This window comes from Salvia splendens, chromosome 5 (assembly GCF_004379255.2).
Source record: "Salvia splendens isolate huo1 chromosome 5, SspV2, whole genome shotgun sequence".
Taxonomy (NCBI): domain Eukaryota; kingdom Viridiplantae; phylum Streptophyta; class Magnoliopsida; order Lamiales; family Lamiaceae; genus Salvia; species Salvia splendens.
In genome coordinates this window covers 24008008-24014785 of record NC_056036.1, presented here as the reverse complement: position 1 = coordinate 24014785, position 6778 = coordinate 24008008, and positions in this window count along the sequence as shown.

The window sequence follows — 6778 nt, the reverse complement described above, 5'->3', positions numbered from 1 at the left end:
AAGTCATTTGGGGTCTCTCCTCGTAGCTCAAGTCCGGGTTCAACGCGACTTCTTCGTACTGAATCACATGCTTTAGGCCAAATACGTGTTTTTCGCAATTGTGATACGTGAAAGACGTTGTGCACGTTTCCAAGGCTTGGGGGTAGCACCAAACGGTACACAACGGGTCCTACTCCTTCTAGAATTTCATAAGACCCGATAAATCGTGGCTTCAACTTTCCCTTGACACCAAAACGCGTTATCCCTCTTGACGAGGATACTTTGAGGAAAGCTTTATTGCCGGTTTGAAAATGCAAGTAGGTTCGTTGGACATCTGCGTACGACTTTTGTCTGTCCTGAGCTTTTTTGATCTTTTCACGAACTTGTCGAACAATTTTAATCATTTCTTTAACTGCATCAGGTCCAAGTACTCCTCGTTCGCCAAGTTCGTCCCAAGAGAGCGGCGATCTACACTTTCTTCTATACAAGGCTTCGTACGGCGCCATGTTTATTGTTGTTTGGAAACTGCTGTTGTAAGCTAATTCGATCAGCGCTAGCATTGATTCCCAACTCCCTCCGCGGTCGAGCACCACGGTTCTCAACATGACCTTGAGAGTTTGGATCGCCCTCTCGGATTGTCCATCGGTCGGCGGGTGAAAAGTCGTGCTAAAATTCAATCTAGTTCCAAGCTCGCGTTGCAGACTCATCCAAAATCTTGATGTGAGTTTCGAATCACGGTCAGACGTGATCGTCACTGGGACTCCATGCAGTCGCACTATTTCCTATATGTAGATCTGAGCTAGCTTGTTCGATCCAGGCGTTGCGGGAATCGGTAGGTGAGTCGGTCTATACTTACCCATATGGCAGTATTCCCTTTTTGCGTCTTTGGCAAAGCTGTCATAAAGTCCATGACAATGTGCTCCCATTTCCACTCGAGAATTTCTAGTGGTTGCAACTTTTCGTACGGTCGTTGATGTAGAGCCTTCACTTGCTGGCAGGCTAAGCAGCGTTCCATAAATGTCGCTATGTCACTCTCCATACAATTCCACCCAAAGGACTCTTTCAAGTCTTGATACATCTTCGTGCTTCCCAGGTGAGCGGTGTATGGAGTCTCATGAGCTTCACTCATGATCTCTTTCTTGAGTTCCACGTTGTTTGGTACGCACAGTCTCTCTTCAAAAGTGAGGGCGTTGTCGGATTCCTCACTAAAACTTCCCGATTTTCCAGTTCTCACTTTAGTTCGAAATTTTCCAACTTTCGTATACATTCGTTGTGCTGCAACGATTCTTGTTCTTAGATTAGGTTCAACCATTAAAGTGGCAATTCGCGCTTCCACTATTTCCGGTGCTCTCACCACTTCCAAGCGCATCTTACTAAACTCGCGAACCAGGATTTCTTCTATGGTGAGAAAGGTGGCTAGTTGAGAATGACCCTTCCGGCTCAAGGCATCTGCCACTACATTTGCCTTGCCAGGGTGGTAGTTGATGCCATAATCGTAGTCCTTCACCAATTCGAGCCATCTTCGTTGTCGCATGTTTAAATCTCTTTTGCTCGAAGAGATATTTCAGGCTCTTGTGGTCCGTAAAGATTTCACATCGAACTCCGTAGAGATGATGCCTCCAAATCTTTAGGGCATGTACTACTGCACCTAGACCCAAGTCTTGGGTTGGGTAGCTCAACTTGTGCGGTCTCAATTGTCGTGGCGCGTATGTGATAACTTTGTTGTTCTACATCAACACGCATCCTAGTCCCACCTTCAAAGCGTCGGTGTAGACTACGTAGTTCACTCCAGGCTCCGGCACAGCTAACACTGGCGCGGTGGTCAATTTCTGCTTCAAGGGTTGAAAGCTCGCTTCAAACTCCGGGGTCCAATTGACTTTGTCTCCTTTCTTGAGTTGTTGGGTCATTGGTCTCGCTATCTTGGTGAATCCTTCTATGAACCTTCGGTAGTATCCTGCCAAACCTAGGAAACTCCGAGTCTCGTTCGGTGACGATCGTGACTTCCATTGTTGTACAGCCTCAACTTTGGCAGGATTCACTCGGATTCCTTCTGCCGACACGATGTAACCAAGAAAGTTGACTTCTTCCAGCCAAAACTCACACTTGCTGAATTTAACGTATAGCTTCTCGGTCCTCAACGTCTCCAAGGTGCTTCGTAGATGTCCCTCGTGCTCTCTCTCATTCTTCGAGTAGACAAGCACGTCATCGATGAACACCAAAACGAACTTATCCAAGTACGGATGAAACACTCGATTCATCAAGTCCATGAATACCGCAGGTGCATTAGTCAATCCACACGGCATTACGACAAACTCATAGTGGCCATATCTCGTATGAAAAGCCGTCTTTGGTATATCCTCTCTTCGGACTCTCAACTGATGGTACCCGGACCTCAAGTCCATCTTAGAGAATACACCGGCTCCTCGAAGTTGATCGAATAGGTCATCTATCATCGACAGTGGATATTTGTTCTTGAGGGTCATCTTGTTCCCTATAATCGATACACATTCTCATCGATCCATCCTTCTTTTTCACAAAAAGCACCGGTGCGCCCCACGGTGAAACACTGGGTCTAAGGTCCATAAGCTCTTGGAGCTGTATCTTGAGTCCCTCTAACTCCTTAGGCGCCATTCTGTATGGTGCCTTGGACACAGGTGCCGACCCTGGCTCTCGGTCGATTGTGAACTCCAGTTGTAGGTCTGGCGGTGGTCCAGGTAAAGTTTTGGGGAAAACGTCGGGAAATTCTCGTACAACAGCAACATTTCCCACTTTACTTTCTCCTACCTCTTCTCCTTGTAGTTAGGCAAGATAGGGAGGACGCCCCATTCTTACCATCGTACTAGCTTGGAGCGCGGAGATGATAGATGCTCGCCGGTTCATCAAGATTCCATAGCATAAGGTGGGTTCCTTGCCCTGGGCTTGTAGAGGTATCTGTCTCTCCTTACAATGAATCATCGCAAAAATTCGTGGTTAATCGAACCATTCCTAGAATTACGTCGATATCCCTCATCGCCATAACTTGCAAATCGTGAGCGACTAACTTAAGTTCTCCCATGAAAATTTCTATTAACTCTTCTCGTTTTGTCTTCTAACTTCCACACGATTTTTTTTCTAATATTCATGGTATTATCACACATTTCTTTTCTCGATCGTATCGCCGTCCCGTGGCTCTTTCTCGTCACCTTTCATAGGTTCTTTCTTGCCGACGATATTTATTTTGTGCAATAAACTCTATGAAGGGGCTTGTACTTCCTCTATAATTTCCTCGCACGATGGTGACCGTAAATACATCTTCTCATATTCTTTATTCGCTTATCGTTCGATCGATCGTTCACTCATATATGTATCTCGTCGGTTATGTCGATGCTTCTGGTGGGTGTGTCATTTTTGAGCCTGTCCGACTATAGAAACTTATTCCTTGCATATATCCGAGTCGACTACTGCATTTCCCTACTGTCTAGTAACAAGGATTCGAAATTTGACCCAACAGTCTTACTTGGATATGAACAGATTTCAAATTGTTGCAACATTGCTGAGGATGTTTTTTAGTCGGGAAGGCTCCAAAATTAATCAAGGAAACAAGAACAACAATGCAATGATTGAGTTCCATTGGACTCAACCCGTCCATTCTGAGAATCACATGGTTTAGAGGTATCAAATAAAACCCATAGAGATTTAAGAATTTACTTCTGATGAGAGCTCGAAAGAACATGAGATAGGTCATGGAAACAGGATGAAACTGCAAAAAATCTCAAATTCCATAGCCGACTGCTAGATCACAATTTGCAAAAATTTCGGACAGCAATGAATGATATCGTTCAAACGGGCCAAGGCCTAAAATAATCAGTCGCGGCAGGATTTAGAAACATAGACAAATGTCATGAAGTAGTACAAATAATGGTTCAACAACATCATGGTATTGGAAAAAGATGAACTCACATCAATGGGTTCGCGGGTTTGTTAAAGACAACTCAAAGTGAATGGAATTTTTCAGAAATTTAACAAGATCAACCATTAAGGAAGAAGAGAACAAGATAGTCTTAACTTGGTGTTGCAGAAAGAAAAATCATTGAGTATGAAGCAATATATGTAGTGAAACCGAGCTAAAAAGAGTTTCACTTCTGCAAGAAAGAACTTGCCACATACATGGTAACAAAATAAAGAGGTGAACTAGTAGTTCCAAGAAGAATATTCCATCCTTTGAAGACAACATGTATGGAGGTGTGATTATACAGAAGGTCATAAATGCAAACAACCTTAGGAATGAAGTTCAACGACGGAAGTTCACAAGGTCAAGATATTGTCCTTACGAAAGATGAATCAAAGAAGACGACTAATCAAGATGTCCAAGGTCACGAAGGCAAGTATAAATTTTCAAGAACTGAAAGCGAGTCATGACTCGATAATGGACATTACTTGCAAATTGGGAGTCAACCAAGGTGTTTAAATAGACAAGGGCTCATGTTTATTCAAAACGTCCCGAAAAGAATTTATAATCCAAGTAAGTACTGTTGATTTAAAAATCGTTCATTCTAGCTACAAGGGTCGCACTCCCTCGCACATTTTTCGCGAGCCCGAACATGGTAACATCGTTCTATGGAATCGTGGAATCCAAGTTGAGATTCATCGTATTGTCGAAATTAATAACATTTTTTTTGATAGTCGCATCTTCAAAGTCTTCTTGCCATGCTACGTAGTTTTCGAAAAGCATTGCCATTTTACACATGGTCTTAAGGTGTCGTAAACATCATCGTATTTGTGTCGCATCGCCACTTTGGCATGGTATGCAAGACTGCATAGTTTTATTAGATCTTAGGTATGATATCGCCATTGTGAGGATACACCAAAGTTCGAAATATATATTCTCGTTGGTTTTATCACTCAGGAAAGTGATATTACAGTTGTCAACTTACAACTAAGTTCTAGCACGTTTAGTCTGGCCTACCTCTTAGGCACTCTATAATTTCAAGCATAGCTTGAAGCATCGTACTTCAACGTCTATCTGATCATTACCTAACTTAAGCTTCATCTGGCTCCTACGTTTGCAGCTAAGTTCAAAAGTTCCACATGCCACTTTAATAGTGGTTCTATACGATACCTCGTACTTCATCGGTCATGAATTTTCACCACATAAACGTCATGCATATATTGCACAATCAACACATTTATTCGTATAAATTATTTGGTGTTCCATAGCATAACAAATATCGTACATTAATATATGTGAATAGCAACACTCAGTCAATCAATCATCCATGGAATCGCATTTCGTAAATCATGCAGTTCATGTTCATCTGTATCACAATAAAAACTCGCAACTACACGTGTATCATGCTTTGCATTTCACAGTTTCATAGTCATGAAATTGTAACCGCCTAGGCATAAAAGTTTTGTCGTTCATGGAAGCAGCATATATTTTCTTCAAGTAAAAAATTTGCAGTTTCGTGGACGTAATAGCAAATCTTAATATCAACCAATACAAGTTCACAATCATACTTCAATATCCAACACATTCAACGCCATCATGCCTCACTGTTAAACAAAAGCAATTGTATAATCTCATAGTGTCTCACGGTTCATATCTTCACAACATTTTCCAAAAGCCATAGTATTTACTTATTTTCCATAGGTGTTTTTCATAGTATAATCAAGTAATCACACTCATACTTCACGTTTCACAATTCATGAAATTTTCAATCATTTAGAATTTCATCTATCCAAACTCATAGAAGTCCAATCACATATTCGCCGATTTTCCTTATCGGGGTGTGCACAACAGTATTCATCATTTTTGGCATAGTAGTATTAAACAATTTCATATACATGTATTTTCATCATCCCACACTTCAAACAACATTTTCGAAGACGTCATATTATCTTCGATTTCCATCGAAATAATTTCATTCTCACAAGAGTAATATTCCCATCGAAATTTCCAACATTTCACAGGTTCGGATCAATATAAATTGAGATACTTGTTACCTCATTTTTCGTGTATGGGCGGAGACGAGTCGTGGTGTTGAGCCTTCAACGATTATCATTCAGTCAAATTACACATGAATAGACTTTGACTTAACAAGACTCTTGGGTCCAGAGCGGAAAGAACTGAGGCTCTGATACCAAACTGTCACGACCGCCCTTCTAGGGTATAATAAATGCGGGCGATCGCGACTTAAACAGACTTAAATATAACAAGGAAAAAAGGCTAGGGTTTCATCAATAAGGCTTGACCAACATATTAAACGAGCAATTAAGTATAAAACAAGATGAGGGCTCGGGTTTAAATAATGAGTTGGGCCAGACATTAATATTAATGGAAAAGATTAAGAGTTTGACATTATCCAGCAAGACTTTAAAATATCCAATAACGGAACAAATTCAAGTTCAAGCCCAATTGCTAATAAGTAAAAGAAATATCGCAGCGGAAAACGACCAAGAGAAAGAGTGAAGACATGTGTGAAGACACGACGACACTCGGAGTTTCAAGACAATATTATCATTTCGTTTAATTTGCTCAACACCGCCAACCGCTCGTCGCCGCTCAACCTGCACATAAGGAAAACATATGCAGGGCTGAGTACTTATAAAATACTCAGTGGACTTATGCCGAAAACATTTTTAATAAAGATATAGTTTATCATGCCATACGTAAGTAACCATCGGGGTTTAGGTTTAGAAAGGCCCGAGGCACTCAAATCATTTCCCATTGTAAAATTCGACTGATCAGTCATTTTCCCATAGACAATAGCCATATCTGCCAATACATGACAAGGAATGTGGCCGCAAACCAGGTCACTAG